At 35.8% G+C, this 20,422-nt stretch overlaps 1 protein-coding gene across 18 annotated transcripts in view; it reads right to left on the bottom strand.

The window, feature by feature from the left end:
* Positions 1-20,422, bottom strand: part of DMD (dystrophin) — a 1,043,969-nt gene that overhangs the window by 505,491 nt on the left and 518,056 nt on the right. Inside the window, exon 1 of one of the 18 annotated variants that reach the window (XM_048932062.1) lies at positions 9,009-9,118. The exons of the other annotated variants lie outside the window; for them this stretch is intronic. The gene's annotated coding sequence lies outside the window, so the exon portion shown is untranslated. Of the gene's footprint in view, positions 1-9,008; positions 9,119-20,422 lie in introns of those variants that run through there. 18 annotated transcript variants of the gene reach the window in all.

The following is a 20,422-nucleotide window of genomic DNA, read 5'->3' as shown; positions in this document are numbered from 1 at the left end:
TCACTATGAAACTAAATGTTCTTTGTTTAGCAGCTGCTTAAACATACAGCTTAAATGACAACAAAATGGTCTCAGGAAGGTAAAAAGGAGAAAAGGAAGCTGTACTATTCACATGCTTTGTTTCACAATCAGCAGCCATGAGGCTCCCTTAGAGAAGAGTGCCTTTTCTCCTGGAAGGCCTGAGATGGCTTAAGTAAACTCAGAAAAGTGACTTACAGTTGTGTTGATCAGCTAAGTATTTGTTTAACTCTACCATTAAAACTCTTGTCTAAGATAAAATATGGAATCCCTTCTACTTAAGTAATTCACAGGAACAGGTATCCCAGAAGTCCAAGCCTTGATTCACTGCTGACGAGCTACCTGCAGGGCAAAACACACAGCCTCCACCTCGTATGCTCCACTCATACCACTCTGACTGCAGCCTCAGAGTTTCAGAAAGCTTGTTTAATGTTCTTTCTTGCCAAAGATTTTCCTTTCAGGCTATAATAAATCTTCAGTTTCCTACTAGTCCCACACTGCTATCCACAGGCTTCCTTAAAACTGACTTTGATGTGGTCTGTTTCCCCAAGTAGGTATATCTTTTAGAAGTATCATTCTTTGAGTCACACAACTCACGCATTCTCTGCTTATGTATATACTTAAATTCAACTGAAGTGATTTAAAATAGTCAGGAGTATGTTCAGCATACATATGTGGGGTGTGGAATAAATCACATTTCATTTAAATGTCTAACCAAGATATAGTAAGGTAGTATAATAAATAAAACATAATAACTACTGTAAGTTGCATTAATTTGCAACATATGTATAAGAAAATAAATCAAGAAGTTAAAACTACGACTGCAAACAGTGGTAGAGTACACTCTCTGATAACATCAATAGCTTTAAGTAACTGTGGAAATTTAGTGGAAAAAAATACACTGAACACAGGATTAAGAAACAAAAGGTTTGATTCCTCCTATGGTCTAAATATGTGAAGAAATTCTAGATTTCATATTGCTGATTGGGGCATTTTTTCCCCTTTTCAACATCAAATGGAATAAAACAGTAAAGCAAAGCACAGAACACTTAATTACAATTTTCTAACTTTGTAGATGCTTACAAAAATAAAAATCAAAGTAACTACATAGTCAATCAAGTCATGAGATTATTTTGTTAGGCAAAAGGCCTAAAACAGTAAAATCATGTAGATGCACAGGAAATTTTGAACTATATCATTTTTTCCCCCAAAACCTGTAGATTTATAAAGCATATGAACAAGTCTGACATATATGTTTTATTTGAAGTCTTGAATTAAAATAATAATAATAATAATAAAACCATTAAAATCTTAAAGATTCTTCTCCTGATAAATCAGAAAATATCATTTAGAAATGAATTCCTATTAACAATATACATAATTTTTGTTTATAAAAGATTATTTACAATGTCACATACACCATCTGTAACAGCTTATTTCTACACTACAGCAAGGAACCAGGAGAGTAACTGAACATCCTCTTTTCTAAAGAAAAAATTGAAATGGCTGGTAAGCTACCCATTAAACACTTTGGAGACATACTGAGATGCATTTTGACACACTAGTAAAACCATAAACACAAAATACATGTTTGATTGAACAGACTTTTGCTTCTATTCCATTTGCCTATTAAAGTATAATGGTATGTAATACAATAGACGTGGGGAAAAGGAGGCAAGAGAAAATTTGTCAAGGCGTTGCTGCATGAAACGTTGCATTAATAAAGGCAGCATAGATGTTCAGACCAGTTCAACTATGCTCTCTTTAATAAAAATAGGTCATTGTAAAAAAATTGCTGATGTTACAATTTGTTGTCATGAATAATATGAGCAACACGGCCAGAACTTGCAAGTCATAATACACTAGACACAGAAAATGTTATGAATGATGGTAACATTTGAAGCATGCTGTAATGTTACTAGATGTACTAAATATAGCATCAGTTAGAGGACATAAGTTAAAGTTTCTTGGCATCAAACCTGCTGGTTCTTATGAAACTAGAAAGCAGAGGTGTTTTAACCTCAACAGAGCATGCTACAATAAGTTTCAGTGACTCTGCTGATTCTCTGTAAGGTTCTAGGGTAAAGAAATAATCTCAAAATATGGTGCAGAGTCTATATGAAGGAAATAAATGTCTCCACAGTTCCTGCAGCTTGATCATTTTAAATATAACTAAGACAAATACATCAGTGCAATTGAGTATTCTAACTTCATTACTTTTATAATTACTTTCATTGGAAAAAAAGTCACAGATTTTTTAAAAAAGAGGTTTAGTGATTGGTGGCTTATAAGGACTATGCTTGTCCTTATGCAGCTTCAAAAGTGAAAGGAATGTATAATGTTTAATTAATTTTAAAACCATAAGTAAAACACTGTTCCTTTAGAAGTTCAATCTAAAAATATCACCAATATCACCTGGTGCAAGGCTATCTGAGAAATCAATGTGGCTTCAAACTTCTTCAATTCATAGTATAATTTTGGTCCCCTACTTTCTTCCATCCCTCCCCCCCCCCCCCCCCCAATCTCTACTTCAGTGCTTTTAATCTCCATAAAGGAAACACAATGAAGGACAAACTACAGCTAACCATATTGTAGAAGGAGACACTGCAAGGGAAAGCATGTATTTGCTTCTTAAGCAATGTAACTGTCATGAACAGCGCTCCAGGTCAAGAGAAACATCTGAGATCTGTTTCCCGTCTTTTCTCAGCTTACTCCTTTCATCACAATGCAATCTGTACTTGCAAACTAAAATTCCCAAATCATTTAAACAATCAGCAGCTGTAAACTGATGGCGATTATAAATGTAATAAAGCATCACAAGGATTAATCCATCACTCATCTTGGTCAATTTACCAATATCAAATATATATATATATACTTCTGTAGGCAGTATCAAGGACACTAACAGCTCTGTTTTCCTTTTTTTTTTTTAAGGATTTTTAATGAGATTTATGGATGGTTCAGCCTCTAAAGGATTTTTTTGTTTGTTTCCATTTCTAGAAGTACTGTAAAAGGAAACACATGGCAGACAAAAAGGCATAATGCTTCAAGATGCAATTCCTCCCTTTTATGCCTGTGATATATCTAAGCCAGGTGATGTGAGCAAGATAGACAGGGCAGGGTGAGAAAAAGAGCAGTTTTTTCTAAAATGAAGGTGAGCAGAGAAAGAGTTTTGGGGTTCTGCAATGACATGGCCATAGAAACTCAGCAGAGGTTTCCTCCGTGGCTTCTTGCATTAACACTGATTGTCAAAGAGCTGTCAACCAAACAGAAGCTAGGTGATCTAAAACTGCATCGGGTTGGTCATGGAGATCCATAAAACCAATCGGAGCCTACCACACAGTTAATAAAAGCTGCTGGTAAAAGCTTTATTGGTTGCTTTTATGGTCCATACTAAGATGTTTATCGCAATGATACTACTTGATACCATTAACCAGAACACATTATGCCTATGCTGCACTATAGCCCCAAGTGTTACTGCAACACAAGTAGCAGAAGGCCTGTTTTTGCCAAATGCTTTTGTTGATACAGAAGATACTCCTGTGGTTTCTGTTGTGAGAAACTTTTAAAGGTTGGCCAAAGGAGAAACATAGAAGTAAAAAAAAGTTAAAAAAAAGAGTCAAACCAAAAGTTGAGGAAAAAAAAAACAAAAAAAAAACATAGATACACAACACAAAATCAAAATTTAGTTAGTCATTCAAAATAGAAACAAAACCTGTGAAGCAGCACAACCAATGTGATATTACTCACTCCAAAGCCCTTCAGGCATCCAAAGCATATTGGAGAAGAATTATATATTCACAACAGAGTATACTCCCATTTTAACACATGAAATGTCTGATGACTACCACATGCCTGTTCCCAACTAGAGTCCAGATCTCAAGATTTTACCCAGAGATATACTTAGCTGCCATTTGGAGGTACAGATTAGTTAATTCTACTCATGTATACCAGTACTGTCATACAAAATACATACTAGACTAAGCAGTGGATGTATGGATGATTAACCCATAAGTTCTCAGAGAATGCATAACACAAACTGATGGAATTGGGTTTCTTGCAAGAAGCAATTGCAGCTTCCATTTTCTCTTAAGAAAACAGAGGCCTCCTTTATTATATTATGGACTACAGATTAAGTTACATTCATCCAAGAGAGACTGAGCTTGAACTCTCTTTTGCCAGAGGCAATGCAAAACTACATTACTGATTACAGAGAAGTCAGAGTGAAAAACATTACTTTGTAAAAGGGCTGGTCATTCATTAAACCACTGTAACTTGATCAAATTCATCACATATTCAATGTCCATAAATGAAATTGCAATGGCATGCTTACTAGTGTACTTAACATAATGTGAATGAGTTTTACTGCTTTTGCATGATATAGTTTCTCATTCTGTCCTCATTCAGAGCTTAAATAGGCAGCATTTCACAGGACTAGGCTGAAAAATAAGAAACTTTGGGAAACTATTTAATGATAGCATTCTTTAGTTAGAAATAGTTCCGCCTAATTTTGCAGCCATTACGTTTGCCACAAGTAAATACAGAAATGAAAAAATGCACACTCTTTGTTCTAACAAACTTTTCAAAAACAAACGGTAAGTGAAGAAAAAAAAGAAAAGAAACCAATAAAGCATGTCTAAGGCTGAATCTATTTTCAGAAAAACTACATTAATCTTCATCAAATGCATGCTGGAGTTAGCAGAAATGTCTTGGTTATTTTGGGATGAACCAAGATGAAGATGACAGTCAATGCCAGTGGCCAGAATAGGTAGAAAAATGAAAAAAAGAAGAAAGAAGGAATGTGGGAAAAAAATAAAGAGATAATTCCATAATAAAAAAATGAGATAAAGTGGCCAGAAAGCCACTTTTATATTTTGCTAGCAGAACAAAATAAAACAAAAAGGAATATCCAATATGACTTAAAAAAGAAATAAAATCAGTGGCTCACAAAGTCACTATCATGTTGACAAACATTGCTTGCTGGATGATGATGAGATATGCATGGGAAATACCCATTGGGCTCATTTCTTCTATTGCAACATTATTTACATTGGGTACAGAACATCAGGCTAGATAAATCCTCAGTCTGATCTAATACAGAATTTGTTTCATGTCCTTTCATATTAGTTTAGTTAATTTAGTTAAGGGGAGACAGATATTGATTGGTTTTGTCATACAGCAGTTGTATGGTTTTCTACTGGCAGACAATGAATGGTTCTTAGTTTGAAAGGGTTTTATGTGACAAATGTAATGACGGAACATGTGTGAAATGATACACAGCTGGTATTAACAACATATAGTGAAAATAGACATTTTAAGCAGAGATGTAACTCAGATCAGATTTGGCTGGCAACATTGAGGTTTTGTATCTATAAATAGCAAGAGTAGGACAACATGTTAACAAAAGCCAACTAGTATTAGCAAATGCTTTAGCTAAATCTTCAAAGAGAAGGGATGAGGAAGATTTCAGTGATTTAAAGTTTGGTTGTCTTTATTGTTTTCTTCTTCTTTGAAAGTCATTAGAACTAATAACCCTGAAAGAAATTGTACCCCAAAATGGTTCTTGTCTTATCACAACCTGTTATTCCTAGGAAAAAAATAATCAAAAAGTTGCCAAACTAAAGATAAAGGAAAAGCAAAAAGCAGACAGAAAAGGAGACTATGCTAAGAAAAATAAATATTATTTAAACAACCAATAAGAATACAAAAGATACAATCACATAAAATACAGAATTGCTGCTTGCTATAAAACTTCATTAAAAGTATGCTATCTAACATAAGAATGTTAAGCTAAACACAAATTCTACCAACCAAAGAACTGCACTGTTACAGTGCCTGGCAGAATGATCTTAATCCATGCCCCAAGTACCACAAACCATGAAAAAGTTGCCTGTGACCCACACCAGGTAATATATTTTGCATATAACTTGTAAAAGGCCAGAAGGGAGAATCCTGATAGTCAGTTATGGAAGACAGTGGGAATCAGGCTGCCTTGCCAGCAGCTCCCTTGCTGGACAGTTCCCCAGCTCCATCTGCAGCAGCACAGGGCAGTAGTAGAAACTGGATGTTAGAGAACTTGCAGTGCCAGAAGCAGTGCCCAGTTTTTTTTACCTACTATTCTAAAAGAAAAAGAAAAGCACAAATACAGATCCATACTTTTCCTTACAAAAATGTCACACAATCTTTATCCACTTTTATGGGACAAGAATGAAATACTGAACCTTCTCAGCAATACATAAAGACTGGCAACGTGAATGAAGTGAACGTTCTACATGCAACACCCTTATCTTTCTTCATGTTTATTTTTGGTGAAAGTTACTAAATTACTAAAATACTAGTTACTAAACTTGCGTGCAAGCCAGGTAAGACCTCTAACTCTGTTGCATTTTGGTATCTTTCTCACTTTATTATGAACAACCAAAAACTGCTATAAAATTCCTCAAGCAGCTGAGATCTTAATTCTGAACTTGCAAGGGAGTCTAAGATTACAGACAGCAGTGACTGAATGAAATATATATTTTAGTACTTTTCAAACATAAATTGATGCATAGTCTTGGAACAGTCCTATAAGGCAAATGACAGATTGGAGACATGGAACTGACTGTGAACAGCATTTCAGTGCTTTTCCAGTAAATGCTAACAAGAACATTTTCAGAAAGGTGCACACACATAACATTCATAGAGGAATTATACAGGCATTTTAAAGACATCCTTGCGTATTTAATTATCCATTAATTATCTATTAAATTAATAATTTAATTATTTGATGAAGGTTACCTTCAGATACTTTCATTTGTTACCCAGGTACTTACATCTAGATCTATAGATCTATCTTTCTATCTATATACCTATGTATAGATCTATAGACAGAAAACAAAACTGCTTTACTCAATTTTCTATCTATATATATACAATGATATCAATAAATTTAAGAGTCAAAGAAAAAAATGCAATGTTCAAGCACCAGGTTATTCAACTTGCCAGCATATTGCTGAACTGAAAACGGTACAAGCAGATTTCTATACATATTCCTCTAAGATCCTTTTTTCTTAAGCCTACACTACATCTTTCCTTAATTTGTTTACTAAGATGTTATGTTTAATGTTTACAATGATCTTGGCAACTCCTCTGTTTTGTGCCTTTACTTTACTTACTATGGTTATTTTTGCTCTTAAGTTACGTATACTTCTCCTGAATAATATTAATGATAATCTAACTGCATATACTTTCAACCAAATAATCAATGACCTAACAGTTTGTTTTCTGAACTTTTATGAGGAAGAGGACAAATATCCATCATGAGGAATGCAAAGCACTCCCTCACAAGACCAAAGCAACAGTGCATGAAATTGAACTCAAAAAGAGCCTCCATTCTGTGTGACTTCTTGGCTGACACAATTTAGATATTTATAGCTTTACGAATGGGCCACTGGAGAAGAACTTCAAGCTTTTTCTAGCCAGGAAGGATTAATGAACATGTGCACCTGGTAATTACAGCACTCCATCTTTCTCAAAGCCCACACGATGCCTCAATGGCAGAAACTGTAATGAAAGGCCATTGAAAATATCAATCTGCAATTCCACAAGTCATTTCAATATTAAAATGTATAAGCTCTGTTCATACTTTCTATGAACTATCTTAACAATGGTATGCAAAAGAAATCATATGTAGACATTTCCTGCTTCACATTATTACCTGGAATGCCTCATTTAATATGTAAAACTAATCGGACAGGAATTTAGTCTTTAACTCACTCTTGACTCAAATTAGAAAATCCATGGGAATAACTGTCAAACACTTCCTTAAGTAACAGCAGAAAGAAATATCAGCCCAGGGTAAAACATGCAATCCTAAGGCATGCATTCCACAACACGTTTCCAGAGAGAAGTTGACCGGAAAATAAATGTTTAAGGAGTCGGGATAAACATTCTGAATGTTTTCCATTAAAAAAAGGTATTGGTGAGGTGGAAACTTTAAGAAGCACGCATGCTACCACCGATGTTTTTCTAATATGCATACTACCAGAAATCCACAGGAGTTTGGTTGTTAAAACACCACCTCTGTTAACTTGAAAAACACTGTGCACTTCATACTGGATTTGTTGACTTAAAATGCTAGAAAAATACTTGGAAAGCATGGTGATACATAAAACCCACTTCAGCATCAAAGTCCTAAAGCATCAGATTGTCTAAGAGCATCAATATTACAAATTTTTATCTTATTATGTTTGATATACGTTCAAGCTGAAGCAGACTGACACATGAAGGGATGAAGCAGCCCACCCAAAAGTAAAAGCAGCAGTACTGATAACAGGTTATCTGAAGCAAAAAAAAAAAAAAAGCCACAACTGCTTGACAAGTGATTTTTTTTTATTTTTTTTTAAACACATTTTAGAGAAGCACTTAGCTATTAAAAAATTAGAATGAAAATCCAATTGTCACCTAAACGCACGGATGGCTCTAAAAGTAGTCTTTTCAAAGACACTGAAACACAGTACGAGACGTGAGCATTAAAAATGGCCTGTTATTGCTAAACGGAACTGTTCCTCGGTGGATAAGAGCAAAAGAAAAGACTCCAATCGAGATAAGCGTGCATGAAACGCTCTCTCCAGAGCGTTCAGCCGAACTGCCTGGAATAAGGGGACTTCAGAAGCAGCAAGACAAGAGATACTCCAAGCACCTTGCAGCTCGGCGCTGCCGGCCTCTGCCGCGGGTTTTAATACAGTTCGGTTGAACTTGGGAGCGGATAAATAACTGACAGCGATGTTTCCCGAAAGCTTTGATCACCGCATCGCTCGTCACCAGCCCTAAAGTACTACTCACGATAATAACACTTAATCTGGGGCGCCTTATTGCAAGTACAAAGCATCCCTCCCCTCCCACCTCTTGCTCGCAGACTCCTGCATCACAACCGGGGGCTGAGGATGCAGCCCGCACGGCACCGTCAGCCGCAGACGCCTTCCCCAGCACGCACATTTTCTCCTCCTCACCTTCAAAAGGCAGTCCGAACCGCACTCCGCTCCCCCCGACGCTTTTAGCTCAGCGCATCCAGCAGTGCATCCGCACAAAGCTTTGCCATTGCGAGTGTGAAGAGAAAGAGCTGCCGGGATGCTGAATGGCACAGCAGCCAACTTTGTGTGTACCGGCGGCTCCCTGAAAAAGCCGGACCGAAATCTCCTCGCTCCGGATCGGATTCACGGTACACAGTCACAGGGTGGCAGAAGAAGGATTGGGAAAAGAAGAGGGAGGAGAGGGAGAGGAAAAGAGAAGTCCTGCCCCTTCTGGATGAAGCTCACCTAGGAAAAACAAGCCGTTCTTCTGAATCCATCAGACACTTGCAAAGTGGTCTGCTCTCAAGTTCTGACTGTACTGTGTACCACACCAGACCATCCAATTAACAGCTAACATCTCATTCTGGATGTATTAACTATTTGTGTTACTTATATAGCATGATACATAGCATGGGATAACATGACCATTTCTGTTTTCATGCCATAATCTTATAAGTTGCAATATGTGGGAAATATGTATGTGGGAAATATATATATGTATGTATATATATATATATGTATGTATATATATATATATATACACACATTTGGTTAGTTGTCAATTTTATTAGTTTTATGTGAATAGCAGTTGAGCTAGTAGTTTGGATTCAGTTAGCTATAAAAAGTTTGATTCCTACCCTGTTCCATGCAGATACTGATGTTCCCATACAACAGTGCAAACTGTTTCACCTTCATAACTTATTGAATCACAGAATCAGTAAGGTCAGAAATCACCTAGTCCAAGCACTAATCCATCCCTGCCATGTCCACTGCCCATGTCCCTCATTGCCACATCCACACATTTCCTGAACACCTCCAGCAATGGCGACTCCCCATCTCCCTGCACAGCCTATGCCAGTGTCTCACCAATCTTCCTGAGAAGACACTGTTCCTAATATCCAACCTGAAGCTCACCTGGTACAGCTTAAGGCTATTCCTTTAAGCAAATCTACCTATAACACAAAGTTCTGGCTTAAAGTTTCACAGCACATAGAATAAGGAATGAGAGTTTGTTGTGGATATATTTCATTGTGATAATGCCTTAAACATTCATCGGCAAAACACTGTTAACATTTTCCTGATGAATCTAAACCAGAGGAATTTTGTCATAGGTAAACCTGTATACAGAATATCAGGTATATTTATAAGTTTGCTTTTTCTTCTTCGAAAAATACTCTTGTCACTTTAAGAATAATGTTGAAAAATATACGTTTCATACTACATTCTTTTTCATACCATGGGAGTATACCAATTTATTTCCATTTGCTGACAATGAAAATACCATTTTCTAGTGGCTCTACTGTTTGGCACTGGAACAGCAAATTGAGGTTAGAAGCAGAAGTAAAAGTGCCAGGAAGATAAGAGGCCAGATGTACCAGAGAGGTGATGACCTCATTTGGCAAGAAATACACTTTGGCTATATAGTTTAAATAGCACAGTTTATTCCAAGCAGTACCTATTTTTAGTGAAGTTGAGTGAGAAGGAATGCCTCTATCACCTCTAAAGTCTTAGGCTCCACTAAGACACATAAGCATAATGAAAGACAAGCAGGAAATAGGGCCACCAAGGTAATGGCAATTTACACAACTATCAAACTATTCAATATATTTCTTTTCTTTGCAAAGACTGCATCTGTCTCAATGACAAAGACTTTACATTCCAAATTTCATTGCCAATTAAAGGCGTTAAATTGGCCTGTATAGGCTTTTTGGCTCCTATTGACCTCATCAAGCAGCTGTGATTTCTAAGCAATCAGTCTCTAATGAGCTTACAAGCAATAAACAGAAGTTAAAATGCCATATGTATTTCATTTATCTTTTTTAAAAATGAGCACTCTTAAGATATACATCTTGAGCATTTTAATACAAATTGTGTTGTTTGTTTTGTTTTGGGTGGAGTTTGGTTTTTCTTCTGTTTGCTTTTTTTTTTTTTTTCCCTAATACACGGAGGAATCATCCTCGAGTGAGTGAAATGAAAAAACAAAAAAAAACAAAAAAAAAAAAAACAAAAAACAAACAATACTTGTGCTATGCCTCTGCCTTTTCAATATATTAGTGCCTTATCAGCACTCAAACACACTCCTGTGAGCAGCTCTGGACAACTAGCTAGAATGCTCAAATTCTTCAGCTGTCTTTCAATCTTGTCTCCCTTTATTGTATTGTAACAAAAACGTCTGTAAAAACTGTATGGCAAATTTTTAAATCAGGTAAAATTTGTGTACCTAATGAAGGAATTATCTTAGAAGTAGCTCAAGTACAGTGTAGCTAATAGCTGCAGCAGAAACAATGCTACAGATTCATCGTGATGGTGAACACCAGCATCCTTAAAGCTGGAATACTTTTTTCTTACAGAATCAGACTTTTGTCAGAACTTGTTAATATTTACTAGAAGTATAATATAAAAGCTATTATACCAAATACCTTCATATATTAACTACGAGTTAGAAATAGGTTCGTTGAATGGGCCTTGAAGAAGGTAATTAGCTGCAAGATCTGAGATTCAAGCATTTAAGGGCTGTTAGTCCATACTCTTTCCTATATGCAAAGCTCATTAAAAGCAAATTAGCCAAACCTTTAAACGCAGTTTGTTTATGTTTGCTGACTGTAAGTAAGAAGGAATCAAAGTGAGTTCTTGGCAAAAAGCTTATTATATAGCTACTAAGATGCCACAGCTCCATTCCAGGAATCCTACAGCACATCCAGGCAGTCCGCTTGGTGTCCTACCCAGTGATAGTGCACTCCTTTCAAGTGCCATACACTAGGACCAAGCATAATGCAATCTCCTTGCACAAAGATTCACGCTCTCCATCACAATTTTATTGTGATGGAGACACAATCACATAACACGCCATATCCTAAAATGATTTTACTCCAATTTTGGACATCTCGCAGCATTTCAGCTGATGATAAAAGTTAAAACATCACCAGCCTTACAATCAAATGCAGTGCTTCAAGAAAGCCACAGAACTACACACTGAAATTTAAAAAAAGAAAAGAAAAAGAAAAAAAGAAAAAAAAGACTAAAATGACCCTGTTGATTGCAGTTATCAGGGAGTAACACAGGGATAAATTGGTTTCTAAGTGACCTAAATTTTAGTGTATTGAGAACATACAGCTTGACTTGGCAACTGAATGGCAATTCAACAAAGAGCAAGAGCTGTGTTGTGCTCCCATCGAGCCCTCCTCCCACACACAAGAGGCTGCATGTTTAAACAGAGGTAGGCAATTCATTGCACACTGTACGTACTCTTCATCTCATCTGAATGGGGAAAGAAGCATAAATCATTGTAGAAAGTCCATATCTGAAAGCCCTCCTGTCTACCAAGCCCAGACAAGAGTTACTTCTTTGCTCCCAATTCATCACTGCGAGTAAGTCCATAAGGAACACAAAACTGCTCTTGCCCCAAGTAGAATCACAGAATCACTCAGGTTGGAAAAGACCTTAAAGATCACTGAGTCCAACCCAAGCCTGACCATACTACCCTAACAACCCTCCATTAAATCATGTCCCTGAGCACCACATCCAAATGGTTTTTAAACACAGCCAAGGATGGTGACTCAACCACCTCCCTGGGGAGCCTATTCCACTGCTTAACAACCCTTTCTGTAAAAAAGTTTTTCCTGATATCCAACCTAAACTTACCTGACACAACTTAGGGCCATTTCCCCTCGTCCTGTCACCTGTCACCAGTGAGAAGAGACCAACCCCACTCTTTCTGTAAGCACCTTTCGGATACTGGAAGAGAGCAATAAGCCTCAGCCTCCTTTTACCCAGACTAAACAGCCCCAGTTCCTTCAGTCACTCCTCGTAGGGAATATTCTCCAAGCCCAAGTAATGGCACTACGCCCTGTGACCACGTTAGAAATTACATTTTGCCCAACTCAAATCTGCAGTGGGATGGGTAGCCAAAGGGAGGACAATCCAGGAAAACTATAAGGAAAAGAATGGTTTACATTAGAGACAGTGAATGTTACTAAAGCTGCCAGATCTGGTAGGTTTGAAAATTTAATTAACTGTTCTGCTCAGCCTGACAGGCTTTGGTCAAATCAACACCATAATGGGAATGCAGAAGAAAAAGTAGTTTGGACAGCATTAAGAGGACTGTATCTCAAAGACAACATTCATTCTTTGCATTCCGTAAGGCAGCCTGAAGTAGTGTGTTGTAGGTCTTAAATTTGTGTAGATTATTTGCAAAAGGTATTTAGACTCTATAGGTGAACAAGATATATAGGTAGATCTATAAAAGGCTTCTTTCTATTACAAAATCTTTATTCTTACTGCTAAAAATACTACCATTTTAGCTTTATGGTGCTCTTGTCATTACTTGGCCAAAATGCTTGAAAATATAAATTTTATAAAAGGTTCCATCACACTTGAAAGCAAGTATAGTTTATAGGCTACTGTGGCAAGCAGGATGGAGGGAATTGCATTATTTCTGTTGAGAATTACAGGTTGATAGCATTCCTTAGCCTTTTAGAACTTAAATCTGTATCTCCTATTCCCTGTGATTCTCACGGAAATTCAGGTGTTAGCACATTAAAGCAACAAAGGCCAGTTTCTCTCCTTGAAGCCAGTGTACACATGCAGGTACTACAAGGATACAATCAGGACTGAAAAATTAAATTAAGAACAAAATGGAATAACCTTCAGTTAGGCCTGAAAAAACAAACAAACAAAAACAAACAAACAAAAAAACCAACACCTTCACCTCTACACAGTTCTGGTCACCATTCATAGCTGTTTAAAGCATGTATCCATAGTGCATCTTCTCCCAGCACTCCCACGGGTGACAAAAAAATGAAGGAGGAAAGAACTTCTTTTTGTTTGTTTGTTATAAAGAGACTGATAGATATTGAAAGTAGATAACTCCAGCTATTAGTCAAGATCAGGTCTGCTTATAATTCACTAAATGCTTTCATGACATCCCAAGTTTTTCTGAACTTCAAAAAAGGAATTTCTTAAAAAGTCTTCTACTCACCTACAGCTGCTGTTTTTTTCTTGTTCTTTCTAGATGTCCTTACCCTCAGAGCAAAGGAAGCTTAACAGATCCTCAGCCTTAAATTTGAACATCCCCTCTTCAAAATTATGTTTGCCAGCTGTATCATCATCTAGATAAGCTTAGACGCTGATTAGATATCATAACAGAAACCATAACAGAAATAAGTGCTTAAATTACACCAACCTTTTCTTTCCAGCCTTTTGTCAACAATTTTTGTCAACCACAAACCACCAATTGGTTTTCCAATGCTATATATCCAACCGGGTTTGAAATCCTTGCATAAAAAACAAGATATTCTGTAGGTGGACATGACGTTGAAATAACGCCGAAGACTCTCATCAGAGAATTCTCTTGTTAGGTCACTCATTGAAAAATGTATTTTGTTCTTTCCTTTTTCCATTATAATAGCAAAGCTTTTAAGTAAGCTTAGCATTATAAATGCATACTTTTCTTAAGTAAATTCTAAACATAAAATTTATATTCAGGTATATTAGGATAACTTATCAATAGTAAGTTAATAGCATGATTTTTAAAGCGTCATAGAATCATAGAATCACCAAGGTTGGAAAAGACCTAAAAGATCATCCAGTCCAACTGTTCAATACATAATACAGTCATACAGTCCAACCGTCAGATACATAAGAAATTCCTTAATACACTGACAGCACCAAGGTGAACACAGAAAGCAGTGGAAATGTTTCTTTCACCCTTAACTACAACAAAAAACACTGCTTGTATGCGCTGGAGACCCAGTTGTGCTCACAGCTCTGTAGATCCTTCTGCCAATGTATTACCCATTTCTTCCAATATGACTGCCATCCTCTGTTTTGAGATATTAGGGAGAAGGAGTCAATAAAGAACTTTTATCTTGTCACTTCCATCATCATAAATTGATTGTTTTGGGCTTGGCCACACAAAGATATCAGATACAAGACTTCATGAATATATTTCTAGAGATTTATTAAAAGACGGTAATTTACCATGACAATAACTGTTTTTTTTCTTATCACCCAACAAATACAGAAATAGCTTCATAATCATATTCATCTTCAAATGTAAGTTTCATTATTACAGCTGAGATACAAAGTGATGATAATTATTTTACTGCTTAGTATTTTTATACCAATTGACATACGTGTTGAAGAAAATTACAAAGTGCATTCCTGGAAAGTTGTCAGCTGCGTTAAGCACTCTAAATAGTTCCAGTAGATCTAACATATAAGTTCACATATATAATCTTACCACTGAAAGGCACATTTTAAAAATAATACTTGATTTTGCTCATTCTGCATGTCTTGTGGTTCTATCCAAGATGAAATTTAGCATGAGAAATTGTTCTGTGATGAAATAGAGAATCGCTCAAAGTGTGTACACCATTTAGAAAGATGAAATTATTCAATTTCAAAGAAATGCATGTTCTGTTTAGACTCATATTTTATCACACTGGGCTTGGATCTTATATAATAATTTTGATTATGTATTATTTTACTGATTTATTTCCTCGTTAATTCACTGTCATAGTAATGTGATCAACTTCAATGGATATATTTAAGCCATTACATACATCTTATCTCTTTGTGCAGCACCAAATTCTTCCATCAAAATAGTTAATTAAGGAAGAAAATCAAATTTCTGTTAATCTCACACTAAGAGATACTTTCTCCTTGAAAAAAAATACAACTTAATTATGAAAATGAATCCATGAATTATATGAAGACATGTGGATAATATTAGAAATGAGCATAGCAAATGAAAAGTCGACACTAGTAATGTTTGATGTAATACATCAAAAGTGAAGGAAGAGTGTGTCTAGAGTGCTCACTGGTCATGTCATGAGAGATACATAATACCCTAATGAGTGTAGATAAAAAGATAAAACGAGATATGTCAGTTTTGCTACTGAAAGATTTGTAATTATTTGTATTGATTCAGGTGTCCTAGTTTGCAATGGCAGTGTTAAGAGAAAAAAACATGGGACCTCTGCGATTCTTCTTCTCAAAAATATTTCTTTCTTAAATCTTAAGGTAGAATCGCTTACTTTGTTTATTCATGATTTTCAAACAACCTTAAAGAGTATCTCAGTGGAATTGATGAACTTTTAGCACCCTGCTTTCTCAGATGACTTTGAAAATCCTAGTTGCTTTCTGTAATATAAAATTTACTTATCGGGAGCATCTAAAATGAAAAATGCATGCACATTGCTGAAAGATGGCGATGAGGTGAATGGGCTGATAAGGAAACATGGGGTTTTATTCAGGAATAAGGCAGAAATAATTTAACTATCTCCACCTGGCAGACTGTTAAGAGTGTTTTATAAAAAACCTGCTTTCTTTCAATAGTAAAAAAAAAAGAGAAAAAATTGTATTTTAAAGCAGATACGATGCCTTTATGCCTTTCAATTACAGACAGTTAAGTCACTGAATGTAAATTGCTTTTTTTTTTCTTTTTGTTTGCTTTCTTTGTTTTTTTTTTTTTTTTTTTTTTTTTTTTTTGGTGACCTAGTCACTTGACAGCCACAATAAGATGGTAAAAGTAGCTTTGGAAGCCCCGCATTTTCAAGAGCAGAAAGAACCATCATGTTTTATTACTGCCATCGCTGTGGCCAGTGTGGCAAGTTTGAATATTACAAGGATACGTCATCAATGAAAAGTGATATTAAAAGAGAGAAAAAAAAGAAGGCTACACAAAAGACGTGCTATACTTTGTACCTCCCATTTTGTTTCTCACCCTAATTAAGTTACATATTGATGAGAGGGAATTCCAGGCATGGCAAATGAAAACTCCTTTTTATTACTTGGAAGTACCAATGATTGACAACACTTTAATCGACCAAAATTAAAAAAGAAAAAACAAAAAACAAAAAACAAAACACTTCTGCTAGTATGTCTACAGTTATTCAACACAGATTTCTTATAGAGCCATGATTTTTTTTTTGAGTTTTTCTATTTGTTGTCTTCACTGCTTCTTTCAGATGAAATAATTATCAGCTATGTTTGTGTTTTTTTTTTTTTTTTTTTTTGTGAAGGCGGAGGAGGGGATGAGAATAAAACAACTGCAAATCCATGACACCAAATCCACCAATCTAGCACTCTATAAAAAAGGCAGCTAATTTTTTTGCCATTGTATGCCTTTATTACTTGTGAAAGCTTGGAATTAGGTTTGAGAAGAATATATTATGTAAATATAAATAAATGAAATCATTGTGTATAATGTTAGCATTATGAAGGTGAATAAAAATAGATAACATCTCAATTGAATAAATTCATTGTTACAGACATGAACAGAACTCATAACAGGGCCACAGTTTGGCTAGATAATACAGTTGCAGATAATAGGTGATTTTATCCATCATAGAAAAACAGCAGAAGAGTCACTGAACACCTTCAAGGTCAAATGTAAACTTGACATCGTATTACTTATACCCCAAAGTCATAAAATGATACATCACAGCTATAAATTTACTAGTGCAAATAGAACTTTATATGGTATTTGCATTTGGAAAGCCATATGGAAATTTTAACTCCTTAATTCTGAAAATACCCTATGAAGACTGTGCAGTATAACATAATACTGCAGTATAATGCAGTATAACACAAATTCAGTTATAGAAAAAGTCTATATACAAACCAAAATATGTAAAAACTGAATTAAACATTTTCCATGAGTTTCTATAAGGAAACACTGAGAATTTCTTACAGACCAAAACAGGAGAAGAAGAACCTGTATGAATTCCAAATATTTTGGGACCTGTTAGTACTGGAAAGAACTTCACAGTTTTTTACATGCGAAAGTAAAGCCACCAAAGAAAAACTGTAACATTAAAAATAAATATTTACTGATGATTCCACTGAAGAACTGCAGTCCATTAGATTGGAACACTGCAGTTTGCTGCCTCTTCTGCCACCTGGCTAAGACAGAGAGCTTGGTAGGAACTCCACCCAATAAGGCACATGAGATATCCCAAAATGTAATGGAACTAATATATTTATCTCCAGTTTAAAAGACACAGACATTTCTTTACTCCACCTTAGGTTCAAAAGTAGGGAGGGCTAATCACATGGTATTCCAAATCCAAGTTACTAGGAATTTTCCAGTGTCTGGGACATGGGATGTTTCCCATTCTTCTGATGTCTTAGCTGACATCAGCATATAAATACCTCAGTAATCCTGTCCTCATATCTTACTTTACACCACCTTTTCAAATCCAGCACTGCGTTTCTGACAAGTCTTTATTTTCCATCATTCGCCTCCAAAGCCTTTTACCAAAAAAAAAAAAAAAAGCTGTTTGTACATATTTATTTATGCCTTTGTTGCCCTAGTGTGATTTGTTTTCAAAATACTGCAGAAGTGAAAAATCCAAAGTTTATGGAAAAATATAGCAGTGAGATTTACCTCATCTAACTTCTTATAACTACAACATGCATCTCTGCATCTGAGATAGTTATTTAAACTCCGCAGACAATGGGAGTAAACATCTTTAGGGCACAAGGTGCTTTAAACATCCATGTTATCATGAATGACATTAGATGAATTTTGTCTTACATGCACTTATTGTCTTCCATGAGCTGAAAAAAACATTTTAGAATCATCTCCTTTGTATACAATATAAATTTAAGGTTAGGTGAGGTAAATCTTACGTATCTACACTATGATGAACTAAAATACTTCTTTCCCTTTTGCACATTGGAATGGAACTTTTCAACGTTTTCCCATATAAACTACTGTATAGTTTTGGTTAGGGATAGCCTTGTTATTATTAATAATAATAATTAAGTGTTCTACTCTAACAACTGTGTCCCTTTAGTTTCAAGCACGATCTTTCCCCTGAATATAATTGTTTGTGTAAGCCTTACATAAGAGTTTTAGCTTCTAGACGTAGAACAAGAATGGTTTGTGTCAGGAAGGACATAGAATCATAGGATCACAGAATCACTAAGGTTGGAAAAGACCTAAAAGATCATCCAGTCCAACCGTTCACCTATTCCCAATAGCTCCTACTAAACCATGTCCCTCAACACAACATCCAGCCTTTCCTTGAACACCCCCAGGCTCGGTGACTCCACCACCTCCCTGGGCAGTCCATTCCAGTGCCTGACCACCCTTTCTGAAAAGTAATACTTCCTCATGTCCAGCCTGAATCTCCCCTGCCGTAGCTTGAAGCCATTCCCTCTGGTTCTATCACTAATGACACGAGAGAAGAGGCCGACCCCCAGCTCACTACAACCTCCCTTCAGGAAGTTATAGAGAGCAATGAGGTCTCCCCTGAGCCTCCACTTCTCCAGGCTGAACATTCCCAGCTCCTTCAGCCTCTCCTCATATAGCCTGTGTTCCAGACCCCTCACCAGCTTTGTTGCCCTCCTTTGAACACGTTCCAGGGCCTCAATATCTTTCTTGCATTGAGGACGTATTGTACATCAGTATGATCTCTTAGAGTTTTCAAAAAAATATACCAGGAATAAGAAGTTTATGAACTTAAAACATAATAATAATAATAATAGAGTGCTACAGCAATCTAGAAATTCTTTTTTACATCTGCTTTGCAGTGCATCTCAAAAGTCTAATGGAAAGAAGAACAGCCATTGTCAGTGTCCTTTGACATGAGATCTAAAGCAGTTACAACAAATGCCATAGTTTTATGTTGCTTTATTTACAGAATAAATCAGTGAATCTGTGCATATGCTGTGAACAAAGGATATAACTTCTCTAATTTATTCTGTAATAAAATTGATTTGAAAACTAAAGTAAATAAAACATATTGCAGAAATAAACAGCAATCCAAATACTAAGTAAGAGAATTCTGACCCATACTGACATGAAATATTTGTAATGAAATGGCAATCAATGGCATCCACCAAAACATCTATTTGAATGCTAAATCCTTTCAGTACAAGGAAGTTTCCGTAAGGTTAGAAAGTCTGTAGTCAACTACTAAATCTGTCTGAAGCTGTATAATACAGAAAAAAAGTTTTAAATATGGTAAGCATTTGGTGGATAAAGTTACTTATTTACAAATAGACTATCTTAATATCTTATATAGGTATTATAGTAAGAAAAGAAAAAGTATTTTAAATACAGTGTTCTTCATTTTCTACTCACTCAATATTGATATACAGTTCTGCTTCAAAAATAGTAGCTAGACCTACAACTATTTCTTATTGAAAAGGCTCTTTTTTGGGGGGGTAGGTACAGAAGAGATACAGCTGCTCACTCTGTAGATCATTTAATACAGACATGCATGTGAATTCTTTATTGCATCATTTCCATTCCACTTATGACAGCAATGTTGTTTAGGAACATAATGAGAACTGCTGTTCATTTAGGAAAAATAATAATAATCCATTCAGTTGCCTAGTAG

The sequence above is a fragment of the Lagopus muta genome, chromosome 1 (genome assembly GCF_023343835.1).
Source record: "Lagopus muta isolate bLagMut1 chromosome 1, bLagMut1 primary, whole genome shotgun sequence".
In the NCBI taxonomy this organism is placed as follows: Eukaryota; Metazoa; Chordata; class Aves; order Galliformes; family Phasianidae; genus Lagopus; species Lagopus muta.
Note: the sequence above shows the minus strand (reverse complement) of the source record. Positions and strands in the feature narration are given on the sequence as shown.